Source organism: Tachypleus tridentatus, chromosome 3 (genome assembly GCF_004210375.1).
Source record: "Tachypleus tridentatus isolate NWPU-2018 chromosome 3, ASM421037v1, whole genome shotgun sequence".
In the NCBI taxonomy this organism is placed as follows: Eukaryota; Metazoa; Arthropoda; class Merostomata; order Xiphosura; family Limulidae; genus Tachypleus; species Tachypleus tridentatus.
In genome coordinates this window covers 13228076-13255011 of record NC_134827.1, presented here as the reverse complement: position 1 = coordinate 13255011, position 26936 = coordinate 13228076, and the positions used below count along the sequence as shown (strand labels likewise).

The 26936-nt window shown below is 34.1% G+C and overlaps 1 protein-coding gene across 1 annotated transcript in view; it reads left to right on the top strand.

The window, feature by feature from the left end:
• LOC143246381 (adenylate cyclase type 1-like) overlaps positions 1-26936 on the top strand; it is a 258421-nt gene that overhangs the window by 149357 nt on the left and 82128 nt on the right. The gene's annotated exons all lie outside the window — the stretch shown is intronic.

Genomic DNA, 26936 nt, shown 5'->3' with positions numbered 1-26936 from the left:
TGTATCACGTAGTTTATTTCGTTTAAGTAGTTCAATTTGAGAACATTTTTTTTTTATAAAAGATATCTCCATCAATAACAGTTTTGAAAGTTTCTCTGTATGCTCGTTTCATACCAACTTGGAATGAAGCAGTTTTAAGGTTCGTTCTTTGTCTCGACAGTGGATTCTGGATGTATTTAACTCGATAGCTTATGTGATACTAAGCTTCATTCGCGAAGAGGTAACAGCCTTTTATTCTTCATAGTAAGTCGAAGTCTTTCTTATTCTCAATTATTTGAAGAATGTTGTCTTCACCCCCAAATTTGAACTCATGTGTGGGCTTGGTAGTCCAGATGCCATGTAGCTTCACATTTTCCAGTCTAAATTAAAGATGGATTTTTTATCCTCCTCTGATGAGCATCTTGTTCGTGTGATATATACTTTACAATGGTGATTTGATGTAAAGTCCTCATAACAATCACGATGGTACCCATGGTGTTCTAACAGTGTATCGGGGATGTGGGACCAGACATCTGTGATTTGAAAAGGTGAACTTACAGGTTCTTCAAATATCTTTCGACAAATGTCTTTGAGCTTAGTTAGTTTTTTTTAATATATGGTGAGTGAAAAGCTGTGAATTAAAATACCTACAGTGTATGATTACATAGTTCTGTATTTGCATGTTTGTCTTCTCCACGGTCATCTACTGCTTCATTCACACTTTTACGTCTTTTGGATGATCGTTTCATGATGGTAAGCTAATGATTTTGTCATAATTTGTTGGTCAAAGGGAGCTGATTATACGCACAGTAGTCTGCAATAAAAAAAAGATATTAAGTGTTTGTAACACATGGGAAATAGGTAAACTACTTGCATATGTTTTTGCTTCAAGCATTTTTCATTTCAGTCCTGTATTGTTGAAAATGGCATAAAGGTTAATATAGCATGATGTACTATACACATATAAGCTATCTATACAGTCCTTGTAGACACCAGAAATAAGAAAAATGTCCAAGCATATGCAATATATGTTGATATTCATTTTGCAGGGAGAAAACAGTGATGATGAAGCCTGCTAAATTATATAATTTATCATTAATATATGTTTTTTATTTTAGCATTTGGCATTCATTTTTTCTAAGTACAGAAATAACACTAAGAGTTCATTAATTAAAGACGTGATTTTAATACAAAGCAGACATGATCGATATTTTAGTATATGATTCTAGAAGCTGTTCTGCGGTGATACTTTAAAATGAGTGGACAAACAATACACCATTTTAGTGGAAATTGTCCTCTTTTTCAAATAATATTAATCATTCACGGTCATCATTTCCAGAACATTAAAAAATAGGCCCAGAAACTACGACACCATCTTGTGTTCTAGTGTCAAAAACTTGTCGCAGATTAGATGACTCCTCTTATCAAAACTGGGTGTAAACAGGTGGTTCATCTTTACATTTTTACTGTTAACATTTTTTTTCTTGTTGAATGGACTCTAAGAAATAAGAAATACCGTTCAAATACTGTTATGAGTGGAGGTGCCCGGTGACCATATTTGACCCATTAACTATACTCGTTTGCGTTATTATTGCATTAAAAACACTTTCTTTATTGGTTGCAAAAGAAATAGGTGAGAAACCACATTTAACTTCTTAAAATATATCTTTTACGTTGTTATTCCGTAAGTTAAAAGATTGAGTGAACTTAAAAAAAAAATTGACTTCAGTTTTTAATGCTTCACAACTTACAATTTTGAGGCAAATTAAAACCCAGTAACTAAATGTTAAAACCCATTAATTAAACGCATATAATTAAAATTTTGCATAAGAAGAATATTAGCTCTTAGTGAGTTTGTCCATCCCATTATGGAATGATTACATAGATTCCATTTTACTGATCCATAGCCCGGCATGGCCAGGTTGTTAAGGCACTCGACTCGTAATCTGAGGGTCACTGGTTCGAATCCCCGTCACACCAAACATACTCGCCCTTTCAGCTGGGGGGATGTTATAATGTTACGGTAAATCCCACTATTCGTTGGTAAAAGAATAGCCCAAGAGTTGGCGGTAAGTGGTGATGACTAGCTGCCTTCCCTCTAGTCTTACACTGCCAAATTAGGGACAGCTATCACAGATAGCCCTCGTGTACCTTTGCGCAAAATTGAAAAACAAACAATACTGAATCATGGCTCATCTGAGACTAACTTGCTAAAGCTAAATACAGGCTCAGTCGAGTCTCCGACAAAAAGCGTTTTATAAAGAACATAACCTCAAAATCAATAATACATGTACTGTATTGTTTCTAAACCTCAGTGCTCTAAAGTTACTTTGATTAAAATCGTTAGGTTTTAGTTTACCTCATCGAAATGAGAGTCTTGCTTCAATGCACTTGACTTAAATGACTCTGAATGAAAACATTAGAAAGACGCGAAACATGAGCACCGATTGTTTGCTGTCAAACACCAAGCTGCACAATGAGCTACATGTGCTGTGCCTATTCTAAGGTTCGAAATGTAAATTCTATACGTCTTCATATATACTGCTGAGCTACTGCTAAGCTTGAACTATCTTGAGAATCTCGCAAATAGAACATGCAAACACATCATACTTGGCTACTAATTGTTTACAAACTAATGTATAATTCCATTTATATTCGTGTTAATGTAACGTGTTTACAGGGCAGGTGAAAAAGTTTTGTTTTTTGATTCGTCTTTTGTTTTGTTCTGGTCACATGTTACACGAGCAAATTATTTTTTCTATAACAATAAACCGTTCGTCCTCGATTCCTATATCAGTTTAATTCACTTTTTTCGTAAATAAGTTTACAGAAAGCTCAATTTTTATGAATCTAATCTTTCTTTTCTAAAGTAGCTTATGATGCGCCAGATCATTTTAATAGGAAGAATTAATAATTTAATCATTTCAAATCTGAATAAATCCCATGATGCTATGTAGCAGGGGAAATCAGTCAACCTCCCCCTTTCCAAGTTGCGTATCTAAGGTCACGACATCTTAGAAAAAGTATGTTTGATTTATGGCCCGGCATGGCCAGATGATTAAGGCACTTGATTCGTATTCTGAGGGTCGCGAGTTCGAATTCATACCACAACAAACATGCTCGCCCTTTCAGCCATGAAGAGGTTATAATGTTAGGGTCAATCTTATTTTTCGTTCGTAAAAGAGTAGCCCAAGAGTTTGCGGTTAGTGTTGATGACTTGCCTTCCCTCTAATCTCACACTGCTAAATCAGGGACGGCTAGCGCTGATAGCCCTCATGTAGCCTTGCGCGAAATTCAAAAACAAATCAAAAGCTGACATGAAACGTTATTTTTCTTTACTTGAGAGACAAGAAACCTAGTAAACTGTAAGACAAGCTAAATAAACTTTAGCAATTGTAATTAACAATGAAATAAATTGATATTTACCTTGAAACGTTTTATCTTAACAAGCTACATACAGTAAAACCTGTCTAAGGCGGAATCGCACTGGACCGAGTAAAATTTCCAACTTAGACATAGTGACATGCATTTCCATAATTATATGTAATTTTTGAGTGGAACGTTATATCTGCTTGACACAAGGGAAGTACGACGTTTGTGAATAAAATTATTGTACTGCTTATGCTATATTTATTAAAATAAGAACAAAAATAGACATTCAAAATATACATAAGTACACAAAGTCTTATTCAAAGTTATTTGAAGTAAGTGTCCAATTTCAAAGTGTTTCATTTTCTTAATGGGCTTTCTCACGCGGTTAAAAGAGAACGCCAATTGTATGGCTTTTTCATGAAGTTAATTTTCCCCTCCATTTTTCACACAATTTGAAAGCGTTAATATAACTTAACACTTACGATGAAGTTGTAATTTCTATTTCCTTTTATCTTTTCCATTTTGTTCATCTTCTGAATCTCTCACACTGTCACCATCTTGTGATTCTATTATTGATTTTAAATAAATTTCATCAGTTTCTGTTAAAACATTTTTGTCAACGTTCACAGAATCATCTGTATCAGTCTTCTCAATCAGAGTTTGGATTTCACTGGAATCGTCTAAACAAACAACTTCTCTATTATCTCCGCTATTATCAAGAATAAATGCACAGTTTCGAAAGCACTTTATTACGCATTCAATTTTTTATGCATTTGATTGAATGACTTAAATATGCAATTTCATTTAACACGTCAATTTTCATGGTCTATGTCGTCTATGTTTGTAATAATATGCTGAACCATCAGTTTTCTGTATTTCAATTTTATACACTGTATAATTCCATTATCTAGTAGCTGTAGAACTGATGTTGTACATGGAGATAGAAAAACTAAACGAACATTTGAAAGTTGAACTTTTGGATGACAAGTTGCATTATCTATGAAAAGTAGAATATTCCTATTTTCTTGTTCCATTCTTTCGTTTAATTTAACTGCAAAAATAATGACGGCAGAAAAAGAACAGAATATATTTAACCAATACTTACTGTAACAAAATGTCCGAGAATTTATTAATATTTACACAAATTATTAATTAAACAAGAATTTAGTAATTTCCAAGAAATTATTAATTAAATAAGAAATTAATATTTAATCAATAACATTTTTTCCCGCCCTAATTTTGATATTTCTGGCTTGTACAGGTTTCCGGCTGAGACACGTGTATCTTCCTCTTAGACACGTGTATCTTCCTCTTAGACACGTGTATCTTCCTCTGTTCTTTTATAAATTATGAAACTTTTTTTCTGCCAGAACTAAGACATTTCTGGGAATTAATTTCAGTTTAAATGTAGTATTTAAATCGAAAGTATGTGTAAATTGTTCAAAGAGTGGTGAGGTAAATACACAACGTACCCCACTCTCACTGAGGAGAAATCAAGGAATTGTCTTTCTCGAGATTAGCATGTATATCTCAATCCCAACAGCTCGTAAAGCCAGCTCATATATCGAAAAAAAATCCGTTTTTTGTAAGGTAGTAGTAACATTTTTTGTACAGTTTAATTACATGAAAAGATAGACTTTAGTGTAGTTTAGGCTTATATAATAATAATCGATCAGTCAGTGTAATTGACCTTATTTGTGCGCAGGCCTACTGAGAATTTCATTTTTATTGTTGAGTAAGTATATATAATTAGGATTAAAAATGGAAGTAGAGGATGATGCAGAAGAAATGGCGATAGTGCAGGTACAAATATCACATGCATATATTTAAAGATAGTATGGAGTATAAAGCTTACAATATGTAAATTTAGTTAAAATGGGAGAATAAAATAAACAATGTTGTATACCACATTGTAAATGATATTGTGAATTATAAAAATGGCAACTTTTACGTTTGGTTTGTTTGTTTTGAATTTCGCGCAAAGCTACACAAGGACTATCTGCGCTAGTCGTTCCTAATTTAGCAGTGTAAGACTACAGGGAAGGCAACTAGTCATCATCCCTCACCGCCAACTCTTGGACTACTCTTTTACCAACGAATATTGGGATTGACTGATACATTATAACGCCCCTACGGCTGAAAGGGCGAGCATGTTTGGTGCGATGGAGATTCGAACCCGCGACCCTCATATTACGAGTCGAACACCTTAACCCACCTGCCCATGCCGGGCATCAATAGAAACACAACCGATACACATGGTCACACACAATTAGTAGTGACATTAGTGGTTGAATTCATTATTGGTAAATAATATTGTGATACAAAATGGCAAATAGTATTGCAGTTCACTGAAATATTTTGTGTTTGAGGCTTTTGCTTTACAGGGAGCATATATGCATTGTTTTAATGCTACCGTACTGTTTAGTAATGTTCGATTCTGAACATTATCCAAAATGTTCTGTATTTTACTCCACGATCAGAAAAGCTGTTTGGTTAGCCATCTTTTAACATTCCCAGTTTTTACATAGAATTTCCAAATCAGGTCTTTGTGCAAGCTAAAAAGGCTATTGTTGTGTATTCCATCAGCATCTTTCACTACATTTGTTGTATGCGTGGGATTATTGTGTTGCATGAGGATGAACCCTCACACATGATGGCACGTTTGTTCTTGAGGAAATGGGGTGACGGAATGAAATAAGCCGTTTCGGTGTTTTGAGTTCTATGCATCATAAACACTGTTGGTTGAGGTGCAACACCAAACTTTTCTCCATCACGAACGCTGAAGTACTTAGTTTTGTAATGCAATACGAAAGTACTTTAAAAGTTAGTGGTATGCGAAATAATCCTTGAGATTTTGTTATCGAAAATAGCTTGTTTTTAGTTATCGAGATAATTTTAACACCCATACTTACAGCAGGGCCATTTGTAAGATGTTTACTGCACCATCGTCTATTTCGTGAATAACATACATTGAAATATTGAACATATTTTTAGTGTGCCATCTTCTATTATCAGTAGCACTAGTTTCATCTACCCTATTCAGAATGTCGACATATTTTCTATTAAAACATGGAGCATTTTTGACTAGCAAAAACTTCAAATTTAGTAATATGAACCATACATGCAATCACAGTGTTTGTGCATCGTACGACTTCCATAGATTTGTATCTTTTATACAATATAGCTAATCACAGTTAAGAAATCAACGCATGAAAGAATTCCCACACAGTTCATTTTAACACAAGGCAGAGCAGCATTCTCATTGTATATACTATATTTATATATAATATTTTCCATCACTCTTTCCACAATTATTTTCTGTTCAGTCCCCACAAGTTATTTATAGGTTAAATTTAGCACCACTCATACCACACAATTTACATTTTACTATAACTTTGAAATGAATTATCCTGTATGTTTTATTTACCGCATATTAATTGTGATTTACTGTAAATTATACATCTATAACTATATAAGGTCTTTAGCATTCCATCCTTCAATGATATTCGCGAATAATTAGAAAATTATTTTAAAATAATTTATGCAAAACTCAACTTACACATATAACTACACATTTCAGTCATCGAATTTGTACTCAATGAGCTAATGATTATTTAATTATATTTCCTCTCCATTATTGTGACACTACCTCTTAACGAGGTTTCAAGTATTTTAATTAAAATTACAATTTGAGTTTCCTACAATGTCTAGTTTTTCGGTAGTATTTCAAGTCTGTTGCTTCTTATACTGCACGAGCATCTTGTGGAAAATAAAAACTGAGAACATAGAATGTTGTTTGTATGTGTACAACGTTTGAGTTTGGATTGTTACTAAACTGTTCTCAGGCATTTAGTAATGAAAAGTCCTTGTTTTCAAACCCTATATTGTAATATAATAAATTGTCTCTGCATGTTTCATTTTTTTATTTACCAGTCTGTCTACCTAAACTTATGCTAAAACGGTGTTTGGTAATAAAGATACCTGTAAAAATGATAACTCTGGCAATAGACTGGTGGTTAAGGCATTCAATTCGCAATCTGCGACACGTGGTTTCGAATCCCATCACCGAACTATATGCCTTTTCAGCCAGGGGGACATTAAAATGTGCCTATTAATCCAACTATTCGTTGAAAAAGATCAGCTTAAGGGTGACAGTGGCTGGTGATATCTAGTTACCTTCCCCACCGATTATCACTTCAAAATTATGAATGGTTGCGCAAATGGCGCTCGAGTTGCGAGAAATGAAAATCAGTAGTATTAATAGAAAATGGAGAACAACCCTATTAAAATTTGCACCAATAATTATCAGTAGCGTAAAAAACATGTTACGTAAAAGCTACAAACGGCATTTATATTGTGTTTACTTTCCAATATTGATTTACAGGTAGTTGTTTTTAACTGTAATTAGCAAATAATTTATTTCAATGAGGATTATGACGTTTTTCATAATCCTTTTTTTTGGATCTTTTGAAGATAGACCGTGCTTGTCACCTAAAACACTGTGCTAAAATAATGTAAATTTATCAGACAGGCTCACAATATTTGATTGGTTTCAGTAGTTTATTTTCCTTCTAACGAATTGTTAAACTGATGAAATGTACATTTAACTTCTCAGCCACTCCTGTTACAATGAACTAATATCATTGCTGACAATACATGTGTTTAAAAAATAAATTATAATGTATTTGTTTTATTTCATTTTATTGTAATATTTTTCAGTATTTATTTTCCTCAATCGATTGACTTCTTTTTTTTCTCTCTTATTGTATTTATAAAAGAAATTGCAATACGTTGACTTGTTTAAACAGACTATACACAATTAATTTCTATAAAACCTAATATTCATCGAGATTTCCTGTGGTGCAAAGTTGTATATTCTTGGCCAGAATGTTTGTACATTGTTCTATATTGATGTTATTGTCTACATACATGAAATAGCTATTCAGTAATTCCCTGAATAGTAATAGAGAAGGCTGTGTATAATCAGACGAACATGCACGAGTTGTTTTTCTGATCTGTATAAATGGTTTTGAGCATTTGTTTTTGAAAACACATATACATACTTGTTTTGTACAAAAGAGTGTGGTTTTGGTACAATTTTTTTTCGAAACAGATTGACGCTTTGTACAGACGATTTCTCTTTACTTATTTATAGTAGAGTCATGCCTTGTCACGTGCCAGAAGTAATAGAGCGTCACATTGTTTGACTGTTCAGAAATGGTATGAAGCGTGTGTGTGTTTGTGTGTTTCTCTTATAGCAAAGCCACATTGGGCTATCTGCTGAGTCCAATGAGGTATGAAGCAGAATAGGAAGATGTCCCCCAGAATTCTGAAAAGTCATTGCTGTATTTTGGTCAGGTGTTCAAAAGAAATATTGAAACATCTGATAACAGGAATGGCATTAACACATTCATCCCACAGTGCTGGTAGAACATTCAATAGGAAAATGATCAAACAAGGTTATTTTTCAAGAACGATAATCTGTAAACCGACGTTAAACAGAAAGCACCGCCGCCACCATGTTACTTGTGCAAGGAAGCAAGGTAATTTACCGTTAGGAGACTGGTGATATGCCATCTTTACATATGGGTTTTCAACTTGTTAAAGCTAATGGTAGAATTTGGGTTCTTCGTTTGCCCGAAGAACGGATGAGTGAAGACTGTTCTTCCTACAGAGAATACACAGGAGGTGGTACAGTACATGTTTAAGCAGCTATTCATTATGATGGAAAAACTTCTTTTTATATCCTGCGTGGAAACGTTAATGATAACTCCTACAAGCTCACGTGGAGGAGATCTTTCTGCCATATGGTATGACAGTAACCCTGTGTTCCAGGATGACAATGCCATTGCTCCCAGTGCGCATACTGTAGAGGATTATCTCGAAAAAGAGGGCGTTATAAAATTGTCCTAGCCAACAAAATCCCTAGATTGTAATTCACTTGAGAACTAGGCAGAAAAGAGCCTCAAAATTGTTAATCAAAACTGTAAATCAACTACACCGAGTTGCAGCGCCGCCTGTTGAAAATTGAGATGAAATTACGATGGAATGCATCAATAGCCTCATCTGCAGTATGCCATGTCACTTTTCAGAGATTATTAGTGCACGAGGAGGACCAACAAAATACTGAATGTATGATATGAACGGAAAATAATGCTACAGATACTATTTTAGTAATTTAGTGTTATATTTTGTATATTTTAGGAAGGTTTTTATGCGATAGGTGGAATGCCAAATTACCTATCTTTTTGCGTGTGTGACAAAATTGTTTGTTTTTCATTCATGATATGCACAGAATCGGTTTCATTATACAAATAACGTGTAGATGTTTAATAAAGTATGCATTTTTCAGTATGGCAGCGCTAGATGTACTTGTATTCCATCTTAATAATGATCTTATTTGTTACCTTTTCTGGAAGGCTGCAATGTTGAACGTAGTGTTAATCGTGGCCTAACGCCATCCTTTAATTGCGGCTTAGCCATATCCTGTAAATGTGGTTTATATTTATTTTGACTGTAGCCTGTGTATTGAGAAATATTAACACACTTATTTTTGTATGGTAATGTGCTATTGAAATTTCCAATATTTGTAATTGTTACAAAGCATTTTTGATTGTGCATTTTCAGTTTAGTAAACTTATTGTGCCAACCTATGTTAATAACACGACGATATATTTCTAATGACATGCATTTTAGCACCATTCTTTAAGACTAATAAGACATCGGTAAGAAAGGAGGAAATAAGTTATAAAAATTAATTCTACAGTTTAGGTATTAATGAATGTGATTACCAACACTCTTCACATGAGCGTCGTCCAGAATTTACATTGCAACGCAAAGAGTTTATTTTAGCTGGCGAATTTCTTCTTAAGTTCAACTGCATTAGAAATAAATTGTTGGTGTTTTATTTATATTTCTAGCTGTAACTTATCCAGCAACTGTATAGTTCACATTTCTTGCTCTCAATTTTTTCAGGTTTATCAGTCTTAGCACTAATAACAAAATTCTAGAAAAACCAAAGTTTATTTAATTATCTATGTTTAGTAGTAATATAAAATTAAATATATTTTGCAACTTTCTGTTCAAATTTTGTATTTTATAAAGGTAAATTTGATGTGATCTAGGCCCAATATAGAAATAACTTTAGCATTTTCCTATAGTTCTCAAAATCGAAAATACATTAAACAGCATTTTACTCTAGTCAAACAGGGTTAAGCTCAGGATTATAGTCCATACCGGTCCAACTGGAAGAGATAACTTGTTACTGTGATGATAATAATAAACATAACTCCAAAAACACCTGTACTGGTGACATCTAGTGACAAACAAGGCAAATTGTTTGGCGAGCGATACCACAAATGCTTTGACAGTTTATTTATTTATTTTAACCAATGTTCTTCAGAAACTATCGAATATTAGGATGTTTCTCACTAATGTGTAACTTTCTGGCACTTGGGATATATAGAAATACCAACAGAAAACTAAACGAACTTTCCAAACAAAAATAAGAAAATTATAAATGCAAAAAAAAAAAAAAAACTCACAGAAAATATTAAGGATTACATTATCATTCATTTTTCGAAAATTTTTCTTAAATGCTTTAAACGTTAGCATTATTTCCAGTCCCGGCATGGCCAGGTAGATAAGGCACTCGGCTCGTAATCCGAAGGTAGTGGGTTCGAATCCCCAGTACACCAAACATGCTTGCCCTTTCAGCCGTGGGGGGCGTTATTAAGTGTCGGTCAGTCCGATTATTCGCTGGTGAAAGAGTAGCCCAAGAGTTAGCGGTGGATGGTGATGACTAGCTGCCTTTCCTCTAGTCTTACACTGCTAAATTAGGGACGGCTAGCGCAGATAACCCTCGTGTAGCTTTGCGCGAAATTCAAAACAACCAAAGAAACAAGCATTAATTCCTTCTAATGATATGTCTAGTTTGAAAAATTAAAAACTTCTCAAACAACAACAAAACTATGATGCCAATAATGAACATTTAACTGCAATATTATATAACATATTTTATCTGTAACATCTTTAAATATAAATTAAACAAGATTAATGTTGTTCTCGTGAGGAAGAATAGTGAACTATGCGTAAGTGTTCGAGTTTTGGGTCTCATTTGAAAACCATTACAGTTTTTGTACGGGATTCCTTGTGCTAAGTTTTTAATCAGAATAAATCAGGTTACGTTGTTTTTAGCGTAGCCATATTTCACTTAATGTCTATTCTAAAAGTATCTGCTATTAAAACTGTACTAGAGTGAAATGTAAAAATACTGGTGTCAGTTTTGATTTGATTATCCATCTCAGCTGTTCAATGAATCACACGTCATCTTAGAGTAATGTATCTGTCCTCAATCTCCGTTCTGACGTTTCTTTTCTACATCTTTGTTGTGATGTTTATTTACTACATCTCTGTTGCGGTTTTTCTCTACTGCGTCTTTGGTAAAGGTGTTTCAGAGCAATTTTTAATATCAGCTTCTAACAGTCCAGATCAAAGATAAAACTGGGCTCAGCTGTAAGTCTACAAGTTATCATACATAAAGAAGAAATGCAAACGCAAGATGTTAATTTGACCAAGGAAGTGTAATGTCGTTTGGTGTTGTGTTTTTTTTTTCTAATTTGTATCCTAATGCAATTACTTTTTTAAGTTTGCAGCACATGCTGGTAGCGGGTTCTACACGTTATTGCATCATGCTTGCAAAGTTCCGTACCTAAAGAAACATAATGTTTGCTGTGCCTTTTCGTATGACAAAGTGAATTTTAGCAAAGCACATGAAGTTTTAAGTAAGGATTTACGAGATAGTTTCTTATAGAGAATATTGTGATTGCTTGTTTACTCCTTTATTTGTACCACAGCTATTTTTCCTTTTTTACCTAAATATAAAAGATTTTGTTCAGATAGAATTATAAATAATTGAATGTATCAGTCTCTTAAAGGTTCTAGTCTTTACTCAAAATCTCTTTCTTCTAAACCGATGTTAATGCTATTTAAATATGTGTGTATTTAGAAAAAACCTAAATCATTCGAAGCATACGAGCAAAAGGTCTAGATTAGGATTTTTGTCTACATGACTGAATTAAATATTGGATAAGCTTGATATAAAGCTAAGATACTACAATACATTTTAAAGCAAGACGAGAAGAAACAAGTTAGCTTGTTTGTTTTTGAAGTTACTCATAAAGCTACACAATTACACTCTGCCCACCATGGGTATCGTAACCAGGTTTCTAGCGGTGTGAGTCCACAGACATACCACTGTGTCACTGGTAGACGCCGAAACAACTTTCTTCGGTCTTTCCAAAATTAAGTTATTTACTTTCCTGGAATTAATACGCCAGTGTTTTTCTAGAAGAATAATTATATAATAATGTTTCCTAAAACAAAATACAATCTGACATTAATACTCTACTGCGCCCGTTGGTGGCCAAGCGGTAAATACTAAAAACAGGTAGAGCACACTGTATAGGATTGTACTTAAACAAGCTGACCCTGCATAAATTCAAGTTATATTCATATACAAGAAAAACAACTTCGACTATCTTTCAATGTATTTCCTTTTCGAATGTTCCTTTTTTTGCCCAGTTATAATTTATTAATGATTTATTTGCCAACTGGATTTACCGTTTGCCACCGAATGACCATATTATCAGGTTAAGGAATAATTCGTGAGCGTTTTTAAATAATTTCATTCAAGCATTACATGCAAGACTATACAATACTTCAATGCATGAACACATTACACCCAAAACATTTATTATGATACTTTATTTCATGTAATACCTAGGTATATAGTATGCATTGTTTTAAACGAAATTGCAAGAAATTAAATGAGAAAAGCAGACGGTGTCGAAAATGCTCGATTTTGTCCACTTGACATTCCATTTAATGAGCTGGAAATGAAAGCAAAAATTAAAGACATATGAAAATCAAACACACCATCTATTAGAGCAAAAAATTATCTACCAAATGACATGAAATATTTTGCGAAAGCGTTTCATTTATGAATATATTTTTTTAACTTGAAAAATCGCTCACGAATTATTCCTCAACCCAATAATTAAATCAAAATATATCAGGCTGTTGCATATGAAATGTCGGATTTTAATGTGCAAATATGAACCTCGATTTCTAGTGGTTGAAAGAGAAGCATTATCGTAAATTTGTCAGAATAATATAGCATACTGTCTGGTTCATTAAAGTTCACTTTAGTTTAGAAACTAAATTATATTTATGTTGAATTTTGTCACCATGGATGAAACTGATATTCGTGTAATTTTCTTATGCTAGCTAAAGCTTGGTCGCAATGCGAAGACAGAAACTCGTAATATCAGTATGTATTTAATGACGACATAACTAATGAACGCACAGCATAGCGTTGGTTTAGGAGATTTCGTTCTTGTGACACAGACCTTCAAAATGAGCCTCGGGGCTGTCCTCAGACCGCCACTAATGCGGAAGAATTGTAGATCTTAGTTGAATCAGATATTCACCAAACCGTAAGAGAACTTTCCATTAGTTGAATCAGATATTCGCCAAACCGTAAGAGAACTTTCCATTAGTTGAATCAGATATTCACCAAACCGTAAGAGAACTTTCCATTAGTTGAATCAGATATTCACCAAACCGTAAGAGAACTTTCCATTAGTTGAATCAGATATTCACCAAACCGTAAGAGAACTTTCCATTAGTTGAATCAGATATTCACCAAACCGTAAGAGAACTTTCCATTAGTTGAATCAGATATTCACCAAACCGTAAGAGAACTTTCCATTAGTTGAATCAGATATTCACCAAACCGTAAGAGAACTTTCCATTAGTTGAATCAGATATTCACCAAACCGTAAGAGAACTTTCCATTAGTTGAATCAGATATTCACCAAACCGTAAGAGAACTTTCCATTAGTTGAATCAGATATTCACCAAACCGTAAGAGAACTTTCCATTAGTTGAATCAGATATTCACCAAACCGTAAGAGAACTTTCCATTAGTTGAATCAGATATTCGCCAAGCCGTAAGAGAACTTTCCATTAGTTGAATCAGATATTCACCAAACCGTAAGAGAACTTTCCATTAGTTGAATCAGATATTCACCAAACCGTAAGAGAACTTTCCATTAGTTGAATCAGATATTCGCCAAGCCGTAAGAGAACTTTCCAACGAACGTAATGCTCATTATTCAACAGTTTACCAACATCTTGAAGCATCTGATAAGATGAAGAAACTCGATAAATGGGCACTTCTCGAATAAACTGAAAACCATCAAACAAGACGAGTTCAAATGTGTTAATCATTCTTCACTCACAGTGAAACTGGCCGGTTTCTCTATAGAATTCCAACTGTAATGGAAAATATATTCTTTACGACAAACCGGACAGTGGCTTGACTATGAAGAAGCACCGAAAGATATGCCATAAACCAGCTCTTCACCAGTTTGTGATTGGTGTTTTGTTGTCGTCAGCAAGTGTGATCAATTATTCATTCTTAAACCAAGGAGAACCAATCACAGAAGAGAAACAATGTTCTGAATTGAAATTATGCATCAGAAGTTGTCACGAAAACATTCAGCAGTAGTGGACCCATACTGGTTCATTACAAACCATTCACGTGTTACTGCCCAAAAACTAAACGAACTTCAGTATAATTGTGTGTTTTTGGATTTCGCACAAAGCTACACAAGGGCTATCTGCGCTAGCTGTCCCTAATGTAGCAGTATAAAAATAGAGGGAAGACAGCTGGTCATTACCACCCACCACCAACTCTTGAGCTACTCTTTTACTAACGAATAATGGAATTGATCGTCACATTATAACGCTCTCACAGCTGAAAGGACGAGCATGTTTTGTGTGACTGGGATTCGAACCCGCGACCCTCAAAAGACGAGTCCAACGCCGTAATCATCTGGTCATGCATTTGCTTCATCCATCATATTCACCAGATTTTTCCCCCTACAGGTTATAACTTTTTAAACATTTATACATTTCTTAATGGAAAAGAAACGTTTGCAAAGTAAGGATCAATTGAAAGTACCTTTAAAGACTTCATTGCGTCAAAGGACGACCAATATTTTTTTAAAGATGCTATTTATAAACTTTACAGCTCGTTGTCAAAAGTATATTGAGTCAAAAGGAGCATATTTTGAGTAAATAAATTGAACAAGAGAAAAAGTTCTTGTTTCATATTTTAAAAAACCAACATTTCATATACAACAGCTGGATATTTCTGACAGAATATCTGGTAAATTCGGTACAGCTGTAACTTTCACGATATGGCGGTTGTAACTCACTGGAGCGTAAACCGAATAGGTTTGTATTGATTCCAAACTTACCAATGATTTGCAAAAGAGAAATAAATTAACTGATTTTTAATACTATTAAATACGAATCTGTTCTCGGATTTCTATCTTCTTTATTATTGACATTTGTGAAACCTTTAAGTGCGTTAATTATGGAAATTAATCATTAAGAGCCTCACTTTATTTTTTTTAAAGTTCCTATAATTGATTACATAAAAACATAAACCAAATATTATACTCATTAGCATATAATTGATACATATACTTTAATACTATCTGAAATGGCCTAGCATGGCCAGGTGGGTTAAGGCGTTCGACTCGTCACCTGAGGGTCGCGGGTTCGAATCCCGGTCGAACCAAACATGCTCGTCCTTTCAGCCGTGGGGGCGTTATAATGTTACGGTCAATCCCAATATTTTTTGGTAAAAGAGTAGCCCCAGAGTTGGCGGTGGGTGGTGATGATCTAGCTGCCTTCCCTCTAATTTACACTGCTAAATTAGGGACGGCTAGCACAGATAGCACTTGAGTTGCTTTGTGCGAAATTATAAAAAAACAAACTATCTGAAACATGAAATTTGTGATACTACTGGTGTGTTTTAGAGAAAACTAAATCAAAAATATAACGGAGATTATTTCGAAAATGTTCTGTATTAAGAGCAAACTTTCTTTAATTTCTAAGAAATTTGTTCATGACAATACTTATTATAAGGAATTGTTTGTTTGTTTTGAATTTCGTGCAAAGATACCCAAGGGATATCTGTGCTAGACGTCCATAATTTATCAGTGTAAGACTAGATGGAAGGCAACTAGTCATCACCACCAACCGCCAACTCTTGAACTACTCTTTTATCAATGAATAGTGGGATTAATCGTATCATTATAACATCCCCGCAGCTGAAAGGGCAGTCATGTTTGTTATGACGGGGATTCGAATCCGCAACCCTCAGATTGAGAGTAGAGTGCCTTAACCAGCTGGCCATGCAGAGAAGAATTTATAAAAAAAGTATCCTTAAATATATTCATAAGAAACAAATATTTTTATGACTGACAGTTATATCAGAGATTTATAATGTGGTAATCAATCTCACCACTATTTGTTGGTAAAGAGTAACCCGACATTTGACAGTAGGTCGTGTTGACTAGTGACATTCCCTTTAGCCATGTCATTTCTAAATTAGAGACAACTAGCACAGATAACCCTTGATTAGATTTGTGGAAATTTCAAGAAACAAAATTTATATTCAAAATAGTAGCTCGTTATAAATTATTGGATTTGTTCGATGTCATTTCCCAGAGTAAGCTACTAGATGCCTCTAGGTTAGCTGCTAATTATAAATCATTGTATCTATTTGGTATAATAAACGTTAATGGATTAGTTCAGGTTAGTAGCAGGGTAAACTGATATACTCAGGGTAGTAGTTCGGCAAGATTTTACTGTTCCATTCATTATGGATAACAACTCAGTTGACCCATTCAGAATAATTTGTTCCAGCGAAAATCGAACTTCTAATCTTAGCATATAAATCATCAAACTTACTGTTAATCTACCGGGAGGTCTATTGAAAATAATAGTATAAATTATGTTTTTTTAATTCATGTTGCAAACAAGCAATCTTCTCTATCAAAGAAGAAATAAAATTTTCAGGAGAAAAAACTAAAGAGCTGTTAACCTAGAAACAAAAACTCTGGCTACTAGGTGAGTGCATCATTAAAAGTATTTCACAAAATTCTCTCTAGCCTTTTACCTGCACATACATATATATTAGAAAAAATTAGGGCAATTCAGAATTGAAAATGAAATTTCAATGCGCTGGTAGTTCCTGTAGTCGAACTCAAGATTTTGAAGTTAGCGAACCAAGTTAGAATTCTTGTGATATCACAAAAAATTCCCCACAGTTGTGGGTGTATTATATGAGTGACAGTCAGTCTCTTAGCATAGATGGTCGATGGTAAGGTGCTACTGACGATAGTAGATATCCTTTGTAGTTTTGCTATGAATCTAAACTAAATGTACTTCCGCAGGGTCTCCGAAATTGATATGTTTCAAATTAACTAAAACAAAAATTACGAATAACAAATATTTGTATTTCCTGCTTCATATGTCATTCTGTATTGTAGCCTAGAGAATGCATAATTATTCTCGTAATTCGTGATATACGCATGTTTTACTGACATCACGACAGTAAAAGTTGCACCATTAAGCGTCCCTTACGTGAAGGCATTTTAGTGTCTACTGACTAACATACAATACTGTCTAGTTGTGCGGGTGATTAAAACAGATAACTCCTCCAGACGGCCTTAGACACCCTTTCGAAGAAATCATTCTATCCACTCTCACAGAAAACACCAGAATTGACCAATGGCTATAATGTTTGTAATTAAATACGTTAACAAAACGATCATAATTTTGTGATGATAAATAATTACTTTCAAATTCTAGTTTACTCGAACTGTTAAATAAAAACAAACTTCGATAATCTTTATCGTTACTAGTTTGTTAGAACAACGGATAAAATGTTACTGTACAAGTAACAATAAACGTAATTCCTTGGTATTAATATGAAAAGAGAAATTCATGTGTGTGTGTATATAAATATATTACTGAATGCTTTATTAGTTTATCATTCGATTCTGTTGCATCAGGTTTAACAAAATTACAGTCATTTATTGTTTTATAGATAAGATAATGAATAATAAGGATACCTTTAAAAAACCTATTTTTTATAAATTGACTAAATCTAAATAAATTACTTTTGATGACACTTATCAGTGTGTTAACATCTGAACATTTTTTATTATCAATTGACTAAACTTAAAGAAGTTACTTTTGATGGCACTTATCATTTTGTTAATATTTGAATATTTTTATAAATTGACTAAGTCCTAACAAGTTACTGTTTATGGTTCTTCTCAGAGTATTAACATTTGAACAACTGTGAATTATCCACTCAGGTTGTCCCCTCAGTGACACAGAGGAATGTCTGCGGACTCCCACAGGTAGAAACTTGGTTTCAATACCCGTGGTAGGCAGAGCGTAGATTTTCAAACAAATTCACTTAGGTTACGCCCTGTTAGGTGAGACTAAGAAAACAAGATGTTGTAGTTCCATTAACTTATGTTTGCTATCTTCTACCTGAAAGGTATACCTTGGTTAAACGGCCAGGTGAGAGACCTTTAACATTTAAGGAAAGCTATTCCTATTATAAAAGTACTGACAAACTGAATTTTGTCAGTCAATCAGTAATGGTTACCTCCTATACGACTTAGGAGTATACCTTGGTTAAACGGCCAGGTGAGAGACCTTTAACATTTAAGGAAAGCTATTCCTATTATAAAAGTACTGACAAACTGAATTTTGTCAGTCAATCAGTAATGGTTACCTCCTATACGACTTTTCTTAACTGAGTAGTGTGATTGGATGTAACTTTTATTTCTGTACCTTCTTCATGGCTCTTATAAGTTCAAAGTGCTTTCAGTGGCCTATCATGGCTCGAACGTTGAACCTCCTTATACGCAGCCTGGCTCACTAATCAGTAAAACAGGGCGTAGTTGATTTACTATCTGAGGACAATGTAACTTTGATTTGTGAAAACTCCAGATGTTTGTTTTAGCTGCAAACAGTAATTCATTCATAAACTTCATCAAGACATTTTAACATATATGTTCATTATTTAATTAACCGTGGAAACGTAACATTTTATTACACATCTAGCTTTATTGTTGTTCTTCAATCTGCCACTTAAAGTAATAAATACAACTTTTTTCGCTCGTTCATTCTGCGCAAAAAAGATAAACATAAGGCGTGTTAAACAGTGATAGCATGTTGAATTGTTAATAAGAACAACTGTCGTATCGAATCCTGACATGATAAACTATTCACGAGTGTGAAACTTCAACGTGGACTAAACAAACAGAAAAACTGTAAAACAAAAAATTACAATAACTTGAACACTCTCCAAAGGTAGACTTTCCTTCTTCACGGGGGAATTCACCACTGAAGAAGACTAATTTCCTGAAAGCGTCTAGTTTATCTGTTTTATTATAAATATATGATTATGCTAAATGAAAGAAGACTCGTGTATTTACTTAATTTACTCGTAGGTGTAGTTTGCACATTGTGCTAGAGTTATACCAAAAATCAGTCGTTCCCACTAAAACATCAGCCTATTCCATTAATCGTCTCACTCTTGAAGTTCAGCATTGCCTAGATTTCAGTCGAAGTGATTGTAATTATACTAAAAACATTGCATGCATAATAGTTTGTATACAACGTCTAACGGCCCGGCATGGCCAAGTGGTTAAGACACTCGACTTGTAATCGGAGGATTGCGGATTCAAATCTCTGTCGCACCAAACATGCTCACTCTTTCTGCCAAGGGGGCGTTATAATGGTTCAGTCAATCCCATTATTCGTTGATAAAAGAGGAGCCCAAGAGTTGGCGGTGGGTGGTGATAACTAGCTGCCTTCCCTCTAGTCTTACACTGTAAAATTGGGAACGGCTAGCGCAGATAGCCCTCGAATAGCTTTGCGCGAAATTAAAAACAAAACAAACAATGTCTAACACCATACGTTTAACCAACCTTGTTGAACCATTGAAACGGCACTAGATAAATAGTCATCGTGTTGTTACTGTGCAATATTACCAACTTGTTTTTAATGGATAGATTTATCATTCAAAGCAAAATTCTCAGCACTGCGTTAATTATAATTGGTTCAATAAATTATTTGTTATTCGTTTTGAACATCTAATATCATTGTTACTCCCTAATTTTTTGGCCTGTTCAGTTTATTCACACCTACAGAACACACACTTAGTTTTTTTCAATCACGTTAACTCGATACATCCCAACATTAGTTTTACCTGTGAACAGATAAAAACTAACCAAATAGCATTTATTAACCTCAAGATCACTAGAATTGATACACAATTCAAAACAAAATCCACAGAAAATCACCCGTACTGGATTATACATTCCTTGGGACTCAGCACATGTTACAAAACAAAACCTCGACATATTAAGAAACTAAATAAACACAGCCACAAAACTATGCTCATCCGATAAAATTAACAATGAAATCAACAAAATAAAACAACATTTCATCAACATCAACAAATTTCCTCACAAAACTGTGGAAAAAATTACACACACACACACCTAGGCCAACAACAAACAAACAACAACAAATCCCAAGATACAACAAACTACAAAACCTTGTATTGCTGCATACCATATGTTCCCGACATCAGCGAAAAAATAACCAACATTTAGAAAAAAAACGTATAACAAAACAACATTTGTATAAACACCAAAATTATTTAAAAAATACAATGCAACAACTGCCACGACCTCTATACTGGAGAAACAAGCAGAAAAATGAAAATTAGATTCAAAGAACACAATTTCCACCTTCACACGTTTTTGAACACTGCAAATCAAATAAACAAAACATAATTATAGAAAACACCCAGATATTAAGTAGGGAAACAAATATAAACAAACGCAAAATCAAAGAAGCCCTACTTATACAGCAACTAAAACCAAAATTAAACCAATATCGTTTACTATAACTTATGGATTTTCTTAGCATCGTAATGGTAAAAGAGTAGCCCAAGAGTTGATGGTGGGTGGTGATGACTAGCTGCCTTCCCTCTAGTCTTACACTGCTAAATTAGGGACGGCTAGCGCAGATAACTCTCGAGTAGCTTTGCGCGAAATTAAAAAAGAAAGACATAACTGATTTTCTGAGTAGCTGCTATCGTGTATTTATTTACAAGTCTCAAAAGTAATTCTTGTTTAATCAATGAAAATAACATATTGTTACGTATAAATACATAATTTATGCACATATATATGCATAGATTCATTTAGCGTCATTTTTTTTGTTCGAGTGCGAGAAAGATACATAGATACAAGGTTTATTGTTGTTGTTTTATAGACACGTGATCAACACGGGTGTGATTTTGTCAGGATTCGTAAACATTTTCATCGGTCTCACTGTTTCCATAATTGTTAATAATTGAAAGTAGTGTAAAAGCTACACTGTATAAAATACCTGTGGATCATCAAAGGTCGACAAAGTTGTAAACACCCTTTATTAACCTGAAGATTACCTCAGAATGTCGAAACGTTGTTCTCTACTTTATTAAAAGTTTTAATACCCATACCGGCTGTCTTGAGATACATTTTCTTACTTCAAGTGGGTTTCACGTCATCACTAATCGTCGATGTCTTTTAATTAATTATTGTATCGTTAACCGGGTATGCTTCCATTCCGTGTCACATTTCTAACAGTCACATGCGACCAATATGATTCTAGTTTCCACCAAATATGAGCAATTGCAATTTCCAATATACCTTATCTTTTACAAGTCTCATTATAATAACATTATTCTGACCTCTATCAAGTTCTTTCGCAGCCTATTTACTTCATTTATCCCTATATATCCAATATCTCGTCTCACCATAAACCAATTGCTTACAATGCAATCTGTTTCCAATATTGTCCTGTATTTCATGATACTTATCTGGATTTCACGTATCTAACATAAAGTGTGTGTGTGTGTATGCATCTTCCATGTTTGTTTCATTTTTATTCCATTTTGTTCAACCGAAATTCGTTTGAATTTCGCGCAAAGCTACACAAGGGCTATCTGCGCTAGCCGTCCCTAATTTAGCAGTGTAAGACTAGAGGGAAGGCAGCTAGTCATCACCACCCACCGCCAACTCTTGGGCTACTCTTTTACCAACGAATAGTGGGATTGACCGTAACATTATAACGCCCCAACGGCCTGAAAAAGCGAGCATGTTTGGTGTGATGCGGATTTGAAATCGCGACCCTCGGATTAAGAGTCGAGTGCCTTAATCATCTGGCCATGCTGGGCCTTGCATTTGTGATCCACTTCTACTTATTTTTATTTCGTTCTTTGTAACTGTAACTCATTTTCTCACTTCTCATCTCAGCTTATCTTATATGCTTTATTCCCTATTAATCTTCTGTGACTTTTCTGATTTTCTTAGGATACAGATTGTATTTGAGTTGCTAACGAAATGCTAACCTGCCTATAGTTCTTCATTTTTTGACATCTGTAGATGTTACTCGTATATACATTATTCGTTTAGAATATGTTTAAAGGTACTTCAAATATCAGCTTTCCGGTTTCAGTGTTTTAAGAGTAAGAGTTACACGAAGTAAGTTTATTTCAAACCAGAAACTACTTTTACAAGAGGCCATTTGTCTGTAGTGGGTCATTTTATGATAATTTATATTCTGACTGTTATATCTGAGGCAAGTGGTTTGATGGTAAACAAAGGTACTTCAACGTTGGTTAACACAAGACAGCCGTCATATAAGAAATCTTCTGTTCTACTTCAGGATCAACTGACAGTAAAGGTTTTCACCGTATCACCTTCAGTAATCTGGCAAAGAGACCATCATTATTGAAAAAGATGTAGCCTTCCAGTAATTCAGCGGGAAGTCTGTGGGTTTATGCCGTTAAAATTTTGGTTTTGATACCCACGATGGGAAGACTCCAAATAGTCCATTGTTTAACTTTGTACTTAAAAGGAAGCAAAAAATACAAATATGTCCAGGAATAACAATGAAGTGGACCAAAGCCTCGGTTCTCTATAACCACGGAGTGAACCGAAAATACCAAACTTGCTAGAAAATATCCTCAATTTCTGAGAAATGATTTTCGATCATTTTCATTTGATATGTGCTTAATTTTTCCCCTTTTCATTACAAAATTTTCGAGAGAATGGGAATAAAGTTGCTCTACTGTGCAGAATTAGGAAGACATTAATTTTGCTTAAAATAACATCAAATGACTAATCAAAAATATGTGTTGTTTTGCAAACCTATAGAATTTGTGAGGTTCTAGGAGGTTGCTCAAGAGTTATCCGGCAACACTAATTCTAATGCTTTATTTATGAAACTAAATATAACACATAATTGCTACTGAATTACGACCAAGCATCAATGTGGTGTTTCTAGGCATTTTAATGTACGTGATTATTACTAAGAATTTGTTATATGCTAAACCCTTCACCAAGTTATCGAAACTAATAACGCATCCTGTAAACTTTCCTGAGAAAAATTACTCTGAGTTTAGCACCAAACTCCTGACAAAATTACGAGTGGAATGGATTTAGAGAATAAAGAGTCACCAAAGATGACATCACTCATAAAGTGAGTCACAATAAAAATGTATCATTAACCAAAATGATGCTCTCATTGAAATCAATTATGAATGTAACTTGAATATAGGTAATGACTCTCAGATTGAAAACAGTTTATAAAATGATAAACGAAATGTAAACATAACTATTAGACATTAGTAGTTTCTTATGAAAAACTGCCCCTGGCTTGATGAATATTTATAGTCCTTAGCTGGTAATATTGAAAAGTAAATAATCTCCGATATTTATAAACTAGTTCCTCAGGTAAACACCTTTAAAAAAAGTCTAATATGATGCATAATTAATTATTTGTATATAAAATAGTTCAGAAAAATACCCAAACAGATATAGCAGTAATTCGAACGTGAAATCACATTCACGTGAAAATCACGAGAGATTACTAGATTGAAACAAATATGATGAGGCTTAAAATTCTTAAAATAGCTATAAAGACACAAAACGTATTTCAGCGAAACATTTGTGAACGTACTTATTAATAAATAAACCTACAGCAAACATAATGTTGTGTAACCCACAAGTAAACCTTGAATAACTTTTGTAAACCACTAATAATACTATATTAAATGAATGTATGTTTGATGTACTTTGAATTTATATAAAATCAGCTTCCAAAGTTTCAAATCTATAGCCCTTGGTGTATGTGTAAATATCTATTTAACTATATTCTACTCTGATATTTATTCAAAACTACTTTTCTCTCAAATGACGTAAAACAGGAATGGTCAAAGTGCTTACTGTAATAAAATAGCTCTTAGTCTGATGTTCAGCCGTCAAAACCAGTTGTGAGGAAATGGCTTAGTTCAGATGGACTCCCCAAAGACAGATAAGAAGCAATCGGATGAATCTTTCGAACTTCAACCATCTAAAGCCGGTCGTCTAACAAAAGCGATGTTTGATATTGCACGTTACACGAGTACTTTTGATTAATGTTTCTTGTGTTACGGCTGAAAATAATTGAAAGTGGGTAGCCCTCACCCCATGAAGGTATCTTTGCCAATGCTGAATAAATCAGAAAGTATTTTTCCTTTAAGGCCCTCTATCTACATATTCTGAAACTAGTTAGTTTTAGATGGGAAGTAGACATATTGGTATAACGTGTTGTTGTAATTCTAAGACTAATAAAAAAATGTACACTAACAAGCTTCAAGTCTTCATAAACCATTTTAACAATGAACATCATGGTACAAACCGTTACATCGCAGTGACATGGCACTTTACTTCAATCTACAGGGTTTAGGTTCGAATCCTCCACCGAACATGTTTGTTTTTCAGCTAATATGTAAATCCCACTTTTAGGTGATAATAGGGAAGCCCAAGAACATTAGTGAATGATGTTGAATCTTTTCTCTCTTATTTTCTAAATTAGGCTTCGCTAATTGAGATGGTCTTCATGCAGCTTTGCGTGAAATACAAAAACGATTATACACAACGGAAAAAGAATCATTTATAGGAGTTATAACTTTCTAAAGTAACGTCTACTTGCTGTAAGGAAAGTATATCGATGTTGTTTTGTTTTGCAATAATTCAGTGATTGAAAATACTTTGGAAGTAACTTAATCCACATATATTATGTGCTTTATCGTTTACGTTTTTACACACTTCGTAACTGAAGACATAATCGCCTTCATCCGTGAAATATATCCTCACTTGTTCATAAGTTTTGTTTCAAGAGAGTGAAATTATAATTTGTTATTCTTATTACCCTGCAGTGGACAGTAAAACGTACCTTATAAGATAAGATCATCCTTATGTTCTGTGGTTAAAGAACTCTATTATTATGTCGTGAGGATTTCTGATTAATGTATCAAACAAGGAACACTTTTCTTTCAGCATTAACACAGTCATAAGTACCAGGAAGCACTGGGGACGTGTGTCTTCAACTTTTGAGTCACTAGCGAAATACCCTTTGGAACAGAGAATAAAAGCTTGTGTACACTTATCACGAAAGTTGTTATTTCAACATAAAGAATAGGATGCCTTCAGTCGTATCAACCCTCTTCCCTCTAAAATTCAAATTTGTTCCGCAGCCTATCCGTACAGTAAAATTAAAATAAGAGACAAATGCACTTTTTACGTATTACATACGTGTAACAGTTAACACTGGCCATCACAGAGTTTTTGGTGTTATCCGTTTGACTTAAATAAATATTTTACTTTTTCACACTATTTAAAGGGGGCATAAGGTTGAATTTCAGGTAAATTTCAGGGACGAGAGTATGAACGGGCACGGAAATGTAGGGGTCGTTGCAGTTGGATGTTAAGTTATTAATAACCTTTTTATACTCTCGTCCTTAAGATACATGTGTCCGGCAACAGTCAGTTGCAAACTCTCTCATTGTTAACTTGAAGATGACCTAGGAAGGTCGAAACGCAGCTTCCTGCTTATCAGTATAAGTGTTAATGCCCATACCAGCCATTCTGAAATAAATAGTTTTTATTTGCTACCTCGCCCGAACCAATTTATCAGTTTAAGGTTTGCATAGGTGTATAATTTTATTGATGATAATATGACAGTTCAGGGTTTCTTTTCTTGAAAACTAAGCCTATAGCTCTCTTGGGAAATTAACCGAAAAGAACTATAGTTTTGCTGTAACAACAAAATAGACTGGTTTGACTCGATAAGTAATGAGTATATCATTTTAAAGTCACTGACTTTTTTCTGTAAAGTTTGTAATTTCGCGCAAACCTACATGAAGGCTATCTGCGCTAGCTGTCCCTAATCTAACAGCATAATACTAGAGGGAAGGCAGCTAGTCATCACCCCCTACCACCAACTCTTGGGCTACTCTTTTCCAAAAAATAGTGGGATTAACACCACATTATTACGCCCCCACGGCATGTTTGATGTTACGGGGATTCGAACCAGAAACCTTCAGATTACAAATCGAGCGCCCTAACCACCTGATCATGCCGGATCTTTTTCTGTAAAGAAGGAAAAACTTTTAAGGTCATGTGTTAACCGATGACCAACAAGCCACTTAATGTCCTAATCTGTTTATTAAATATGGTGCGTTTCTAGGATCAATTAGAATAATAGAATGAAACATGATTTTTTATTTAAATTCTATGCTTCAGTTACAACATAATCCT